At 42.3% G+C, this 18,474-nt stretch overlaps 1 long non-coding RNA gene across 2 annotated transcripts in view; it reads left to right on the top strand.

The window, feature by feature from the left end:
• The first annotated feature begins 1,609 nt into the window (after positions 1 to 1,609).
• The window catches only part of LOC126162489 (uncharacterized), a 29,505-nt gene continuing 12,640 nt past the window's right edge, over positions 1,610 to 18,474 (top strand). The window contains exons 1-3 of one of the 2 annotated variants that reach the window (XR_007535079.1): positions 1,610 to 1,999; positions 2,228 to 2,472; positions 4,189 to 4,302. This is a non-coding gene — a long non-coding RNA (uncharacterized LOC126162489). The remainder of the gene's footprint in view (positions 2,000 to 2,227; positions 2,473 to 4,188; positions 4,303 to 18,474) is intronic. The other variant, XR_007535080.1, reaches the window with a different exon arrangement.

The raw sequence follows: 18,474 nt of genomic DNA, 5'->3' as shown, positions 1-18,474 counted from the left end.
GTGATATAATTATTATTATGAAGATGAAGGTCGTACTTGTAGCAACAGGCAACAAACGACTAAAACACAGTAGGCCTACAGAACGACAAATGGGATGTCAATCCCTTTTGTACGTAGAGGCATACGTCTATGCTTCTTATGTGTGAATCTGTGTTTATATTACTTTGATATCAAAGTGATGAGCTACATTGCTATTCAACGTCATACTGTGTTTCTTCACAAATGGGTTGTAGCTTGCTACTGGATTCATGATTTTCATCCCTATTTGCGCTTATTTTTGAATTATTTTTAGAAACATCTATATCTTCTGATATTACACAATTTCTAGAAGGCGAAAAAATAATTCAATTATTTCGGAAACCATGTAGGAAAGGGATGCAAAACAAACATTGTGCTTACGACGAATCTGACGTTCCCCCTTTCTTGCCGCTTGGAGCCCTAGTGACGCTCCAGCTGCCTAAAGGTAACAATTTTTACAGCAGTAAGTGTCCCGACTATTATGTTAAGGCCCGTCCACACACAACGATCTGTCTGCGCAAATGTCTGCGCACATCACATGTGTGCAGACAGATCGTTGCGTGTGGACTGGAGATTTGCACCAACCTGAGGTGTGTGCAAACCTGGACGTTGGGGTTGGAGGTTTGAGCGAAAACTCTCAAATCTTTGGGTTCAAACCACATCTGCTCAGATCTGGCAAGAAACAGCTGTTTGCTCAGTCTAGTGTTTGTATTTGTGCGCACAGGGCATTAAAATGGCTGATACTCGTCAGTGTTCTCGAGTGTTTGTTAGTGAATTCATTGAAATATATAGAAACCACCCATGTTTGTGGAAGATTAAAAGTAAAGAATATAGTGACCGAGACAAAAAGACAGCACCATACAATGCTCTAATTGAAAAATTGCGGGCAGTGACGCATCGGCAAACAGAATTAAAAAAAAAATCGTTGCGAACTTTTTACCGAAAAGAGTTATCCAAAGTTCAGAAATCTAGAAGATCTGATGTAGGAGTAGATCAAGTATACCAGCCAACGTTATGGTATTTGATCTGCTTGGCTTTCTTAAGGTTCGCCCTGCAACTCTCTCAGTAAATTTACGTGAGAAAACTGCTTTCGCTTTAGCAGCCACTGTCTACACCATTTTGACCGCTTTCTCTGTTTCCTGCGGTTGGTCTGAATGTTTTTTGCAACACAAGTTGCGAACACAGACCACAACATAACTTCCTCCATTTCTATATTTCAAAATAACTGAAATAAATTTTTGACGTTTACGGGGAGCGTAGTCGCTTGCCACGGATTTTTCTTTTCTACACCGACAAATGGCGGGCGAGTAGTAGATTGGGGTTTGTGTCGTGTGAACACACCACATTCGCAGCGATCTTTTGCATGTACAGACATCTGGGCCGATGTCTGCGCAGACAGATCGTTGCGTGTGGACCGGGCTTTAGACTGGTGAAAATTGCTACCGCAGTTTTAGCGTCTGGAACGATCCCGAAAGTCGATACGCAGCCTCTGTCGTCATAGACCAAAGACAATATATAGTCTATGACTATCGTATGCGATTGTAGGCTTTCTCGTCGTATTTCAGCTATGAACTCTTAACGGATTATCAGCCGAGTGGCGTCGTGTACTTGTCGTTACGTTTCAGTGGACTGCGTATCCATCATCACCTGAAGATGATGGATACGCAGTCCATTGAAACCTTGCGACTAGAAGACGACGCCACTCGGTTGATAATCCGTGAAGATTTCATGTATGTCTATCGTTTTCGATACAGCGCGTACACGTCATAATGACGTCAGTCGTGATTCCATCAACGTAGAGTAAGACTCCAGCGTCAGGCGTTTTATTGGCGTGATACACTACGTGTATGGACATACTTTTATTTCCAGATTTTTTTTTATTTTCCTTCAGTAGTATAATCCCAAGCGAAGATATTTTATAAGCCCCAATAAAATAACTGACATATTGAATGTGGCCTAAACTCGATACTGCGTTTTTACGGTAGGGTATATTCTGCGCTGATTTGCTTTCAGATTGTCCTTACTTTGTATTCAATGAAAAATCATATGTATGCGATGAATAATATTAAGTTTAATACTATGTACCTTATAAAAAGTAATACGAAAAACAAATTTTTCATTAATAACTAGTAGCAAACATTTTACTGGGAAATAAAAAAATGTTAAGTAACTCATATGTTCAGAATGTGACAGTTCCAATTATTTTTAGGTACGACAAATTTCTTTGGAGCGACTGCAACGGTTCAGACAGAACTGAAGGTCATTTGTTAAGGCAATCACTTCGATGGGAGTGGCTGTGTTGGTACTAAATAGGAGGGCGCTGTTGTGCGGAAGTTTTGCAGTGTTGCACAATTTGACAGACAGTCGTTAAGTGGCGTATGCTGCATAGCATTGCGTAGAAGCCAGAAGGCCTGTGTAGCGCATCGCATAGGTTGTCAAGCTGTCTGAAAGCAGGTTAGTCACGTATTTGAGTTGTATGGTTCCTCTGCCTCGAAATTTCTTTTTGTATGTGAATACGTCTTAAAGAGGGAAAGCTTGCTAGTGTAACTGATATTGCTTTTTAACGTTGTGATGTAGCGTATTTTGTCGATGCTCAGAATTCTTAGAAAAGTGTAGCATCGTTCCGTCAAGTTGCTCTCCGGCACACAACAAATAAGGTTCCGTAAAGCAGGGATACTTTCCTCAGCTTCTAAACAGATTATTCAAACGAAATCGTATAATCCATAGTAGTATTGTGAAAAGACTTTTGAAAATGTAAGTCTATTCTAAAACAGTGTCAAAATCATCGAGCCCTAGTTACATACAAAGACAGCAGATTTGTTTGATAATGTTTTAAAAATTGCAGGAAAGTGGTCCCTAGAGCGGGTTACTTTGCTCCACATAATGTAAGTATTAAGACAAGACAATCACTTGAGGCAATGTTACCGTCTTTGAAGTTTGTTATGGGACCATAGTAACACCATTTATATACTTTTTGGTGTTACAGATCAAAAATAAGAAATCCAGGGTAGTTCAGTTTTAAGATGTTAAAAGTAACAAGCGTGTACGAAATTCAGTGTTGTCATGCACTTTTTAAAGTTTCGTTAGGTATTTTGGCGTGTCAAAATATCAGTAACTATAACAGCAAAAATTTTTCTCGTATTACTCACCGATAACTCCACCACTGAGGAAATGGCTCTTTCGTTTAAACTTTTTAGAAGGTTTATTTCTTAAACTACATCCTCCCATTTATGAAAATGTAAGAGACATCTGTTTTTTTCCCGCAAATTGGCATTCATAAGAAGAAGAAAAACACCAAAAACGCAACAGGAACGTAATATGTAAGAAATTGTTCACGCAACCTGCCACTGATGCTTTGCAGAAAATAAAGGCGAAACGCGTATGGCACTAAAATTGTTTTGTTCAGTTCTGTCAGACGGTCAATAAGTAAAAAGTATCGATATACAATGAAGTGAGAGTTATTTCCTCAGAACTCCATGATTATAAGCAAGTACTGCCCTACATGTAAGAACGTACAGCCATTTGCTGTCTGGCACTTCTGTTTGGATTCTGTCTTCCATGAAATCATTCTATGGACACAAGAACATTTAACATGAAAGAAAAGATATTATTCAAAGTTTTGAGGTAGTCTGGAATTTGAATCTGAGCTCTTAGTTCATTGCTTCCCCAGAATCATTTCCTATAACTTATTGGGCCTTGGTTTGGGGTGACTTCTAGTGACTAGGTAGACACAATATCCTGAATGAACATTGTATAGCAAGCAGTTCTTCTTTCGAGCAAAGCTGTTAATCTTTCTCCATAGATTTGGTGGCAAGAAGAACAGTGTTAAATTACACATTTTGTTTATGGAAATAACCAGTTTTATCCAGTATGTATGTATTCATGCATCTGTGGAGATTTGAATTTCGAGATTCATTTCTATATTCATTTGACATTAAATTAAATAAACACAGTATTTGTTAAAAATGTTGTATTTCGATAGTTGCTATCTCTTCATGAAAATATTGCCATTTAGAAGAGTGCAGAGAATGGATGGGACTGCCCACTGATTAAATTATTCACATTTTTTAATAGTGTGCCAAATAAATACATAATGTTGTAAAGCAGTTTCATTGTTTAATTAGGTCATATAAATTTGTCTAAGAAAAAAAGATAAACTTTATTTTGCAGGAACGAAAGGTGGTGTTTCAGGCTTGACTCAGATGCCATACGTTCTAGTAAGAGGGAATCTCGCATCTTACGGACAGAGGCAGCCTTGGAGAGTTCTAGTGTCTGGATTAAAAAGTAACTATAGTAGTTATTTTTTAAAATCACAACTGTGCTTAAAATTTAAACTAAATTTTCATTTTTGAAAATTTACATTTATCTGTAAATGTACTCTGTGGATTTTTGTCACTTATCATTTCTTGTACCTCTGGTAATGTTTCTTGATGTGAAAAATGCTGATTTACATTGTGGTTCAGAATCCACTTTAAAACATGTCTCCCCCTATAATTGACTGGACAAGCCAGTTAAAAGATCAGCGGAAGGCAAAGGCACACCACCTCCGGCAGGACAATGCACTGTGCTGTTCGCAGCTTTACTTTTTTACTCTTGTGAGATTGTTTGCAGTGTGACGGTACTGGCACTATGAGGAGATGGTGTAGTCATGTCCAGCCTTGCTGGTCTTAACAAAACACCGGCTGTGAGCAGCCAATGTGGCACTTAAACAAAAAAAATGGGGGTGTGTAGGTGATGATAGAGGCAGAATCTTGATGTGAAGACATTTGTTCTAGTTGAGATGTAAATACTCCTTTTTGTGGAAATAAGGCACTTGGAGTTCAGGATGTAAGAGATCTGGTCCGACACCTTGTTTCAGATACAGATTTAAGAAAGTGGTACCAGTGTAATACGTAGTTATGATTATCAACTCTGTGTGTCACTACAAATTTTAGCTGTCGTGCTCTGCAATGTATTCAGTTACTGTTGACGCTACGCTGTTGGCGGCAGCTGCTGCAGTGCATAATGCAGTAATAGAAGGCTGATTGTTTGCCTTCTGTCAAGAGATGCTTGATGTACAATATTGAAAAAGTGAAGAAGGGGGAAAAAGACGGTGTACGGGAGGAATAAATGTGGTATCTTTTAGCATGCAGACACAGGTGGGCAGTAATTGCGGATGTACTGAAGTTCGTAAAATTTTTGGGTAAAAAGCCAAAGAATTGCTCAAGGTGGGTCAGTGTGGGATCTTGTTGCTCAAAATCTCTCTCTTCTCAGAGGACACCAAAGCACAGCAATCTTCAAGATTGCTAAGTGCAGATACCAAAGTGTCAATATTAAAATTGTGTTCTGGCTTTATCTGATTTGTTTCTATACCTAAATGCGAAGCAACCCTTAAAGGCACATTTTTGAGCCCAACAAAGATGCTTGCCTCCCAGAGGGTCCACAACTCTCTTGTGGATACACGCATAGTGGGGGGCACCCCCAGCTAGTGTGGCCCTCCTTCCTTTCCGGTCTGTGTGCCTTCCTTTTCCACATCCTTCCCTCTCCCCCATCTCCCCCCCCCCTCCCCCTCTTCCCTTCCCTTTCTCCCCCTCTGGGAGTATGTTTAGTGCCTATGTCCAGAGACACACTCGAAACTGTAAAACAGTCTCTCTTCTTCGCTTTCTGTGCTGGCAAGTCTTTGTCCTTCCTTTGTCCTTCTATTTTCCTTACCTCTTCTCTTTACCATTTTCTCCGCTGCGGCGTTTGAGACCTCTCTTCTTTCCTTTCCATTTCTCTTTTCCTCATTTTCTTTCCTCTTTGTGCGTGTCTGAAGGCTGACCCATGCATTCCCACGCATAGCCAGTGACGGGGTAACGCGTAATTCCCCACCCCGGGTAGACAGGTAGGACATGTACGTACCCCCTGGCAACGGCCAGGCGCAGTGACAGGTGATTACCCGAGCTGATACCTTCCGAAAGTGCCGATTGGTCCCTCTGTCAGTTTCTCGGGAGGTTTGGCCTGAGGTGTGAACAATCACCTAAGGCAGGAGTGCCCTCAGAGAGGGCCCCCACAAGGAAGGAGCGCGCCACCGGAGATGCTGGTAATCATGGGGGATGCTTCCGCAATGGTTTCCTCATCATCTACTATGTCTGCTCACAAGCGAAAGTTAAATGAGCCTCAGCCACGGACAATTCTTCCATCAGTGCCACAGTTCCTTGTTTCTTGGTCAGTCGAAGGTCAAGACTTCTCCACAGTCAACCCTTTCATTATTCAGAAAGGTGTCAACGCAATTGCCGGTCCTGTGAAGTCTTGTTCCCGATTACGAAATGGCTTCTTGTTGTTAGAAACAGTCAGTGCACTCCAGGCACAAAAATTGCTGTGTACTTCACTGCTACACACCTTCCCTGTCCGGGTGGAAGCGAACCGCACTTTAAATTCATCATGTGGGGTCGTTTATACACGCTCCCTCGACAGATTGTCCGACGAGGAAATTCAAAACAACCTATCTGACCACGGCATAAAGGCTGTTCGTCGAGTCATGAAAAGGGTTGACGAGGACATGGTTCCAACCCATACTGTCTTCTTGACATTTGACAGAGTTCAACTTCCTTCGAACATAAAAGCGGTCTATGAGATAATTTCTGTTCGCCCTTAAATCCCAAACCCTACGCATTGCTATCGGTGTCAGCGGTTCAATCATACCAGCCAGTCATGTTCCAATCCGGCCAAATGTGTTACGTGTGGCAAGGATGCCCCTGAGGGTGCTTGTCCACCTCCATCCCCTCGTTGCATCAACTGTAGGGTGACTACACTGCTTCCTCCAGAGATTGCCCCATTTTTAAAGACAAATGGCTCATTCAGGAAATCATAGTGAAGGAAAAGGTGTCAGCCTTTGCTGCTCGAAAGTTATTCGCCAGTCAAGAGCCCACTGTGCCTCACGCAGGTAAATACAGCACTGTCCTTGCCTCTCCTCGGCCTACAAAGGAGGCAGCCATTCAGACTTGTGATCTTACCTTTAGTGCCACGGTCGTCAGATTGGCCAGCGCAAAGATCGCTCGTTCAACCTCCCCACTCCCACCTGCTCACTCTATGGCTCACCCTTCATCGGGTTCTGCTAAATCCCGAGCCCCAAAATCAGACACCCGGACTTCCAAAAAAGAGCCTACTTGCGAAGATTTCTTACGTTCCCCAACTTCCTGTTTCCAAGAAGGCTCATAAGAAACTCAGTTCCTCTCCTCCGTCATGGCGTGTCTCATCTACAGCACCACCTGGCGGTAACTGCCCTCGGCCGTCTTCTGTGTCGCCAAAGCGCACTGCAGGCGGCCGCTCAACTGGTGGCAGGAGCTGCTCCTGAACAACCTATGGATCAGGATCTTCGGCTGAATTCCGTTCCACGCTGTCGGCCGCCGGCTCTGAGCAGTTGTTGAGTTGAGTGCAACCTTGGTCACATTCTTCCCTTTTCTGTCTTTCCTATGTCCATTATCCATTGGAATATCCACGGCACTCGCCGGTCATCTTCTGTCTTCAGGAAACAAAGCTGTGTCCCCACAATCGCTTTGTTTTCCCCCATTTTCAGTCAGTCTGATTTGATCTCCCCTCTGTTGAAGGCACTCCAGCACATGGAGGACTCATGATTCTTCTTCATGATACTCTCCATTATCACCCAATCCCCGTAAACAGTTCCTTCCAAGCTGTTGCTGTCTCTTTCCCTTTCTGGATACACCTTCTTTGTACTGTATACATTCCATCGTCCACACCAATGGCAAGAGCTGATCTCCTTCATCTTCTTGGTCAGCTTCCGTCCCGCCCCTCCCCCGCCCCCGTTTGCTGGTTGGGGACTTCAATGCCCACCACCCGCTTTGGGGATCTCCTTGTCCGCGCGGCTCACTATTGATAGAAGTCTTCCACCAAGCAGATCTGTTTGCCTCAACACAGGGGACACGACGTTTTTGTCTGCCTCCACGACAAATTTCTCTCATTTGGAACTTTTGGTCGGTACTGTTCCGCTAACTCGGCGCTTCAAATGGTTCGCTCTTGCTGATACACACTCAATTGACCACTTTCCGTGTGCCCTTAGATTGCAGCCACAACTGCAATATATGCACCCGAGACACTGGAAGTTTGCCCAAGCCGATTGGACACTTTTTTTGTTCCTAGCAACATTCGATGACCGTAGCTTTCCTAGCGTCGACAATGAGGTCACTCATTGCAGAAGTTATTCTTACAGCTGCGGAACTTTCAATACCTCGCACCTCTGATTTGCCCCGGCACCCCCCAGTTCCTTGGTGGGACGAGGCATGCCATGATGCATTACGTGAGCAGCGATGTGCTCTTCGCGTTTTCCGCCACCATCTTACATTGGCCAACTGTATCCGCTATAAGCAGTTCCGTGCGCGATGCCGTTGCGTCATCTGTGATAGGAAGAAGGCAAGCTGGGGTTTCTTTACTAGCTCATTGAACACCTTCACTCCCTCCTTGGAAGTTTCGAGTCGGATTCGACGGTTATCTGGCGCGCTAGTTTCTCCCTGGTCTCTGGGCTCACTGTCGCGCATGATACATTAGTGGACCCCCCGCAATTTCTAACTCATTGGATCAACACTTTGCTGAGATTTTGAGCTCTTCAAATTACCCGTCAGCTTTTCTCCCAAAGAAATGTGTAGCGGAAGAGTGACCTCTTGCTTTCTCCTCTGAAAATCGCGAAAGCTATAATACTGTTTTCTCCACGCGGGAACTCCAACACGCACTCTCTTCTTCTCGCTCTTCCGCCCCAGGACCGGATGGTATCCACATCCAAATGTTGCTGCATTTATCATTACCTGCGTTACCTCCTTCACCTTTATAATCGAATTTGGACCGACAGTACCTTTCCCAGAAGATAGCAAGAAGCTATCGTTGTTCCTGTTCAGAAACCTGGAAAGGACAAACATCTCCCCTCTAGCTATCATCCAATTTCTCTCACGAGTAGTGTATGTAAGGTTTTGGAGTGTATGGGGAATTGCCGTTTAGCCTGGTGGCTGGAGTCCCGAAGCCTTTTACCACCTACCCAATGCGGTTTTCGAAAGCATCGTTCTGCAGTTGACCATCTTGTTGCTCTCTCCACTTATATCATGAACAATTTTCTCAGGAAATGCCAAACAGTAGCAATATTTTTTGATCTCGAGAGAGCATACGATACCTGTGGAGGACAGGCATCCTCCGCACACTGTTCTCTTGGGGTTTTTGAGGTCGGCTGCCCCTTTTTCTTTGTGAATTTATAGCAGAGCCCACATTTAAAGTGCGGGTGAACACTACTTTCTCTTGTACTTTCTCCCAAGAAAACGGTGTACCCTAGGGCTCCGTGGTAAGTGTTGTACTGTTTGCCATTGCCATAACTCCAATTATGGATTGTCTCCTTCCTGCTGTCTTGGGCTCCCTCTTTGTGGATGATTTTGCGATCTAATACAGCTCTCAATGGACCAGCCTTCTTGAACGATGTCTTCAAGGATGTCTCGATCACCTCCACTCTTGGAGCATCGAAACTGGCTTCCACTTTTCTCCCAGTAAGACCGTTTGTGCCAATTTTTGGTGTCATACGGAGTTTCTTCTGCCTTCCTTACATCTAGGCCCTATCAACCTTCCGTTCGCAGATGTTGCTAAATTCTTGGGTCTTATGTTTGACAGAAAACTGTGCTGGTCCTCCCACGTTTCCTATCTTTCGGCTCACTGTCTGCGATCCCTCAACACACTCCCATGTCCTGAATGGTACCTCCTGGGGAGCTGAGTGGTCCTTCTCTGTCTCTATTGCGCCTTAGTGCACTCAAAATTGGACTATGGAAGCATAGTTTACTCCTCTGCTCAGCCGTCTATTCTTCGGCGTCTCGACTCTGTCCACCACCATGGATTATGTTTAGTGTCTGGGGCTTTTTACACCAGCCCTGTGGAAAGCCTCTATGCTGAGACTGCTGAACCTTCGCTGTCCAATCGGTGAGTTGTCCTTCTGAGTCGTCATGCTAGCCACCTGTCTTCCATGCCTGCTAATCACCATGACTTTTTCTTGACGCCTCCTTGGATTTAGGGTTTGCAGGCCGCCCCTCCTCTCTATTACCATTGGGAGTCTGCTTCCGTCAACTGCTACATACTCTTTCCTTCCTTTTTCCTAAAACTTTCTTGACAACTTTGGGTACAGCACCGCCTTGGCTCCAGCCCCAGACCTGCCTGCTCCATGACCTTTGTCAGTTTCCCAAGGATGGTATCCCTTCTCTTGTTTATTGTCGGGCATTTGCTGCTCTATGAGCACAAATGAAGGATGCCACATTTATTTACACTGGTGGCTCAAAAACATCGTTTGGTGTTGGGAGTGCCTATATTGTTGGCGACACCTCTAATCAGTTTGAGCTTCCCGACCAGTGTTCGGTTTTTATTGCAGAGCTTTACGCTGTTCTCCAGGCTGTCCAATACATCTGTTGCCATCAGCGGATACAGTATGTTATCTGCTCAGATTCGCTCAGCTCTCTCCTCAGTCTCCAAGCTCCCTATGCTGTCCACTCTCTGGTCCACCAGATTCAGGACTGTCTCCACTTGCTCCTCTTGGGGGGCGTCTTTGTGGCGTTTCTCTGGATCCCAGGACATGTTGGTATCTGTGGAAATGAGGCAGCCGATATAGCGGCCAAGGCTGCAGTCTCTCTTCTTCAGCCTGCTATTTGTATGATTCCCTTCACCGATCTACGGAGTGTTTTACGTCGTCGTGTTGCTCTCCTATGGTACGCACATTGGTAGACACTTCCCAATAATAAATTGCGGGACGTGAAAGCTCTTCCCTCTGCTTGGACCTCTTCCTCCTGAACTCGTCATCGGGAGGAGGTAATTTTAACTAGACTCCAGATAGGGCACTATCTTTTTAGCCATTAACATCTTTTAAGTGGCGATCCTTCCCCACTTTGTCTCCACTGCTCTCAACTGTGGATGGTGAGACACCTTTTACTTGAGTGCCCTTATTTTACTCAGTTATGCACCCATCTACAGCTGTCGCCTGATATATCTTCCATTTTAGCAGATGACATGCGCTCAGCCGATCGCGTTTTTGAGTTTATTAGTGCCAGTGAAATGACATCAGTCATTTGAAGCTGGTTTTTTTTTTTTTTTGAGGACAAACAACCCCGCTTCTGGAATGAGATTTTCACTCTGCAGTGGAGTGTGCGCTGAAACTTCCTGGCAGATTAAAACTATGTGCCCGACCGAGACTTGGACTCGGGACCTTAGCCTTTTGCGGGCAAGTGCACTACCATCTGAGCTACCGAAGCACGACTCACGCCCGGTCCTCACAGCTTTACTTCTGCCAGTATCTCGTCTCCTACCTTCCAAACTTTATAGAAGCTCTCCTGTGAACCTTGCAGAACTAGCACTCCTGGAAACGTCCCCCAGGCTGTCGCTAAGCCATGTCTCCGCAGTATCCTTTCTTTCAGGAGTGCTAGTTCTGCAAGGTTCGCAGGAGAGCTTCTGCAAAGTTTGGAAGGTAGGAGATGAGGTACGAGCAGAAGTAAAAGCTGTGAGGACCGGGCGTGAGTCGTGCTTCGGTAGCTCGGATGGTAGAGCACTTGCCCGCGAAAGGCAAAGGTCCCAAGTTAGAGTCTGTCGGGCACACAGTTTTAATCTGCCGGCAAGTTTTAACCTCCCTTCTATTGTGGTTTTTTAAGCTTTCCTTCTGTTTTTTAGTTTCCCCACTTTTTTGAGTTTTGGTCCCATAGCTGCTGGTTTTCAGTTTGGTTTTTTTTTTTACCTTTTCTTAAGTCACAGACCGGGCACTAATGACTGTAGCAGTTTTGCATCCTACAACCATAACAAAGAAAAATCAAAGATGCTCATTTGGTATGCAAAATCTCCCTAAGCAACCTCCCCAAGAAGGCACCTTGTTGTATAGTCTCTACTGAATGCTTGAGAGAATGCAGTGATGAATAAACTTTGAGCTGAGATATAGTTTTTGACAAAGAGAAGTGTGTGTTAAAATCGAACAATGAGTGCTTGTTGGCCGAAATCTCATTTTGTTACAGCCTTTTTGTTGTACCTATCTGTGACTCGGCATTTGTGCAATATGGCGACTAGAATTTGTGTTAATGTTTTGAAACCAATAAACACTAATTATCTCCTCTACAACTGATTTTTATATCTAATCTGTCATAACATTTCTCCTGGTTGTTAAAGAGCACAGGTCAACAACCAGTGGCCCAAAGGCCACATCAGACTCTTGACTGGTTTATATCAGGCCTACAGAAGAAATTCCAGGTGAACTTAGAATGAACATTTTCTCAGAAACAAGAGTTTTGAAGCATAATTTTTTTTGGCATGGGTCATGGGAGATGGGTTGCAGTTTGTGCATTATTCCAAAAATGTTAGTCACAGATGCTGTAGTTCTGACTTTATGCATTAGAAGCATTGCTGTCACATTGTGATGATGTGACGTGCATGCTTAATTAAGTATGTGGATTAGGCCTGCAGGTAGCCGAAGGCTGCCCAAGCCAGCTCTAGGGCACTCCCTCTGCCTCTCGCTCTTAGTTCTGCCCCATGCCATAGACTTGTCTCCAATCCCCAACCAACACAACGTTTACAATATGCCCCCACCCCCTCTCTCTCTCTCTCTCTCTCTCTCTCTCTCTCTCTCTCTCTCTCTCTCTCATATGAGTAGTACAAATTAATCCACAACAATATTAATCACTAATTCATAAAATGAAAATTGGAGAGGAAAATACTAGAGCTAGTTTAAATGCATAAAATTCTTGGGAAGTACGGACATCCAGGGAAGGAAAAAACTATAGTGCAATCAGGTGTTTTTCTTTAAAAAAAATTTGAAGTTGGTATTGTGCAAGTTTTTAACAGGGTTGGAACTGGAATTACTTTATGGCTGTTTGCAAGTCATATTTTTCTACCAAAATATTAAAAATATTTCATACTACCCTGTTTGGCACCCTCCCTCCCTCTAAGAACTGTCATATGGGCACTCCAGTTTGGAAGAGCTGGTTTTCACAGCAATAGTGGTTTAAAAGTTGCTAGACATAATGAATCATAAAAAATTCCAATTTCATTTTGCAAATCACCTTTTATTTTCAGATAATCAGTTTTATGCCAGTTGGCACAAATTAAATAACAGTTGTTTCAAGACTTAATGTTTATGTATGAAATTAATCAAAAGTCGTGTAACACATTATTACAAATGTTTTTTATTCCAGTCTTTGATCACAGTATCAATTCTTTAGACGATGACCAGTTTCAGTCTGTAATGACCATCCTCAGATCTTTTTAACACCATGTCCTAAAGTGATATGGTCATAATGGCATAGTCAAAACATATAAATATAATCAGCACAGCATCGTCACAAGATCTGAGGATGGTCATTACGGACTGAAACCGGTCATCATCTTAGGAATTGATATTGTGATCAAAGACTGGAATGAAAAACATTTGACAGTATTGGATCACTGTTTGTATACGCGACCATGTTGCAGTTGGTGACACATTATTACCGTTGTGGAATAGCAACAAGTCAGTACACTTAGGAACATACCAAGCGAGGTTGCACAGTGGTTAGAGCACTGGACTCGCATTTGGGAGGATGACGGTTCAAACCAGTGTCCGGCCATCCTGATTTAGGTTTTCCGTGATTTCCCTAAATCACTTCAGGCAAATGCTGGGACAGTTCCTTTGAAAGGGCATGGCTAACTTTCTTCCCAATCCTTCCCTAATCTGTTTGTGTTGTCCTCATCATCATTCATGAAAATGGCGAGATTGGGTTGAGCGAAGGTTGAAAAATTTTAAATTTAGAAGACCCAGCCTTCTCCTCTTTCTATTTGGTGGGCCCAGTGGAAGCTTCCACTGCACCTGCCCAAACACAGTGCTACACTGAAGTTTCCTCTGCTTTGTTCAGTTTGTAGCCACCAGTACGGCGAGGGTTTCTAAAGTATCTGAATAGGATGATATTTAAGAGAAACTTGGTTCCAACAATTGTGAAGAGTTCAATACTGTGGTGTTATGTAGCCAAATGAGCATACATTGTACTGTTATTGGTTCACTGTATTCATGAGACTGTAATCTGGCAACATGTTTAGACTAATTAAGATGAAATGTAACTAATTTATGAAGATATTGCCATTGTATTGTCGTCACTTGTACCTTTGATTTTTTTTTTTAATCGTAGTGCGCACACACACAGGGCATCTTGTGCACTGTGTCCATTACCTGTAGCTACTTGTGTAATAATTGCTAATTATATTTGTAATTTGACTTCTGTAAGTGACAGCCTGAGGGCTTTGTTGCACATTGCATAAACCCCTATAATACTATCTGATCCTGTTTTCTTTCTAAGTCTCCAAAAGTGTACCACCTTTCCTCCTTTCTTTCTGTCAAATCTAGAAATTTAATTGTCTCATTCTTCCTACTCTCTAATGTGGATAGCATTTTTGAATGCTGCTTGTTTAATATTTCCATCATTTCCACTACTTCAGTCCTCCCTTTTTATGCAATATGAGGGTATAGCCACAGGAAATTGCCTATCAGGCATTTTGGATGAAATTTTTGTAAACTTTGAGAACAATTTTTTCATCTCTTTTTTCAGAACTAGAGAGATGATGATTTTATACTGATGACTTGTTGTTGTCTCTCTAGAAGTAGCAGGGGGGAATGACAGAAATATTAAATGAGCAGGATACAAAAAATTAAATTCACATTGCAGATGGAGCAATTAACTGTCTTAAGTTTCATAGTAAGAAGTGAGGTAGGAAAGCACACTTTTGAAGTTGTGCCTGCCCAGGTAGTATTATAGGGGGTGACTCGCACCATCCAGCCTAAGGGTGCAAGGTGCCAAACATGTGTTTACCGAAATGAAAAAAAAGTTCACGGACACAGGTGGTCAAAGTAAAAAGTTTAAAGTTAAAAAGAAGTTTGTCACTTTTAGATATAAAATGTGTGTTGGAGAGAATTGCTAAATTCTTTCTAAAAAAAAAAAGTTATTGAGGTGTTTCAGAATGGAGGGAAAAAATAGTGTATAGGTTAAGGCACAGGCCAACCACAAGAAAGCAAAATAAATACAATAACTTCAGGGTCTCAAAGATAAAATGTGGGTGCTCTCATAAATTTTATTTTGGACAGACAGGGTGAAATTTTGGAATCTGATAAAAGAAACTTTTGTATTGACAGAAACATGACATCTGGAGCACATGTAAAAAGATAGCAATTATGAAGTTAGCACAATAAGTGAGGAAATTGAGGCACTGCACACACTCTAAAAATGTGCTGAAGGAATTGGGAATTTATGCACCCAGAAAAACTGTTTAATGAGCAAAGTGATTTTAAGCATTGTACTCATTACAAAAGTTTTAAAGACCTACTTCAGTCTAATTTTGGGGTGGCATAAGATGCTCTACCAAACATCAGCTGCGGTTGCCTAAATAGTAATCAGCTTTCATTGCTACAATTCAGCTACTAAACTTGATGATTATCATTGATCTTCAGTGAAGTATGTAACTAAATTTTGCTGCATTTTCCCCTTGTGTAATGTTATCTGGGTTCTTTAACATGCGTCAGGTTCTGCATGTCTAGTTAATCAGTTAAATGATGAAGCCAAAACAGTCCACGTGCTTTAAAACCTTGCTATTCCACCAAAGACCGACACAGGTTTGGTGTCTAAAAGTTGAAATGATACTAACTCCCCATAGCTACTGCCACTTTCCCGCACATATCTTCCAACAGTAACAGATTTGTATCATACATTGTTTCAATCAGATTGAATGGAATTAAGAATTAAGTTTACAGTGGTTTTACAAAATTGGTTACAATTTGTCTGAAACATATCAAAATATCAGTTCTCATGGGGGGGGGGGGGGGGGGGGAATGTCGGTTCTCATCCCAAACCAAAAAACATTTAGCACATGTTGATCATTTTAATGCAAGTAATATTAAATTTAGTAGTTTGGAATGTGAGCACGACTGTAATTAACAACCAGCGAGTGGTTTTCTCGCTATTAGGTACAGACGGAGCCACTTGTTGCAGCAGGTGGTACAGTAACTGAGCATAATGCTGTGAGATCTGCCATTCTGATGGGAAGAGCTATTGGAGCTAGTAACAAGATTATTAACTGTACTTGCCCTGGAAGCCACCTAAGATGGTGCAGAGGCTGCAGAAAATCTGCAATTGAAATTTAGTTTGTGAAGAAATCAGTCAGCATTAGAGTTTGGTGTGGAACACATTGTGTGTGTCTTACAGTGAGCTTGTAGTGGTGCCATGACTTCATGTGCTACTAAACTGGGCGAGTTTGAAGGTGAACTTTGGAACTGTGCAACATCACAAATGATGATTATGATATATGTAGCTGGAGTGATCAGTGTAGGTGAAGGAATGAGAGTTCCATAAAAATTGTGCAGTTGAAGATGATTACATCCACAAATGGATTACAGTTGATGGAAACTTTTTTTTATTAAAGGCAATTACACCATAATCCACCAACCAACCTAAGTGCAAAAGCAATTAGTTTTCAGCTGACAAGTGCTGCATCTGCAGTGGACAAGCAGTGACAGTCTGAGAGGTACGTCTGTCACAGACCATACATTGCTAACCCACAGTTTAGTGCAGGTACTTACTTTATCCAAACTGCACCTTCTTTCGCAAGATACCTGCCAGAGCAGCTTTATTGTTGCATCAGTGCAGCTTATTGGTAAAATGGTAGGACAGAGATGTTCAACCATAGAGCTTACACTCAAACTTACCACTTCTGTAATAGTGCTAGCAGCAGAAGCTGCAATCCTTGTCTCTTATGATCGTCACTGAATGAAACGTGGTGGATGTGTGAAAAGGTGGTCACCATTAAATATTGCAGACAAGCACTTCAGCAAACACAAATGATCTTGATTGAGGTAAGACATTTATAGTCGCTCTGAGCCCAGACCCACTACCGAATTAATAAATATGAAGAATGGTTCTGGGAAAGATTTGCCATGACTATTGGGTTCCATATCATCACCTCAAATGCAGGATATACTATGCAATATTTATGAGCACCAGTCATTGTCAAGTATCCCAGATATCAAGGTGTCATTGAATTTGCCCCCTCCCCCCCCCCCCCCCTTCCATGGCAGTGTGTGTGTATCCATCCTTCAATCCTCAACCCTCAGTATCATACAATGAGTAGTCTAACAAATCTAGCACTGCTCAATGCTTCGGTGTAATGCCACAAAACGGCACTGTTTCTGTCTGTTTCCATAACTATTTTCTACATTAATACTGAGAACACAAACGTAATATTATTGCTAACTAAATTGCATCTGGAATGAGGGTGGATTCCCCACCCCACAATGGAATGAAAGCTTAGTTATCCCAGTCTAAAAGTGGGAAAGAACCCGCACATTGTGGATGGCTGTAACCTCATTTGTAAAAAAAAAAATTCTTTATGCAAGTGGTGCAGATAATGGTGAACCCACAACAGATTTGAACTATATAGACTGAGGGATTTGTATTTAGATTTTAGGCTAGTTTTCAAGAAGACTGATCTACCAGCAGTCACTTAATTTGCTTGCATTCTGCTCTGAAAATGGTACAGCTTCTGTCTACGCTTTATATGTGTGCGACTTTAGATTGTTATCCCTAATTTCGTCTCAGTTCTGCATTCAAACAGGTGTTTCCCACAGTCTTCACCACACACAGAAAACAGCCTAAAAGATTCTGTTCTTAGTGTAGACGTTTTGATAATAGCAATTATAAATTTTTTTTAACATTTAAGGACTGCAAAAGCTTACCCTTCGGACTGGCACCCCCCATTGGTGCTACACCTTATAGGTAAAGTTCATTAATGGGAGCTTAAATTTGCTACAAGTTCCTTATGATGAACCTTGTATCTATATTCACTTAAAGGAAGTGAGGATTCCTCCTCCCCTTTAGGGATTTGGTGGTGCTAGCTACTGCTTAACAATGATGTTCACATACGTACCCTCAAAGAGCAAATTAATGATCATATTATCTTCCCACATAAGAGCACTATCTCCACAAAAATTTCCCTTGGTCTCATGTTGCAATGTCTGTCCATGTCCAGTTCCTCAGAACTACATGTGACCTTTCTGAACTGTCTCACAAAGATCCTCATGAATGTTTATTTTCCACAAATTCATCTAGGTGCATTATTCAAAACAAAAAGTCGTGATAGGACCACCTATTTTACAACAATGGTTTTATTTAGTGGTAAAATAATTTGAATTAGAAGATTATCTACACTGGTGCACCATGCATTACTGATTGAACTGGCTATGCCTTCACACATGTAAATGACAGTGAAAAACTGTCCCTGTCACAGGACTATAGTGTCCTTAGTGTAAAACTAGTACTCATTATGTATGTTCTTTCTAATGTCTGCACTTTTCCAGTTTTCAGTGCACCATGAATAGTTTCCAAGCCATAACTCAACTTCTATCTCTGATATCTACTACTACCATTGCCACTAAAACTACAATTACTACTACTATCACCACCACCGTCCAATGAA

Source organism: Schistocerca cancellata, chromosome 2 (assembly GCF_023864275.1).
Source record: "Schistocerca cancellata isolate TAMUIC-IGC-003103 chromosome 2, iqSchCanc2.1, whole genome shotgun sequence".
NCBI lineage: Eukaryota > Metazoa > Arthropoda > Insecta > Orthoptera > Acrididae > Schistocerca > Schistocerca cancellata.
This window is presented reverse-complemented; position numbering and strand designations above follow the sequence as displayed.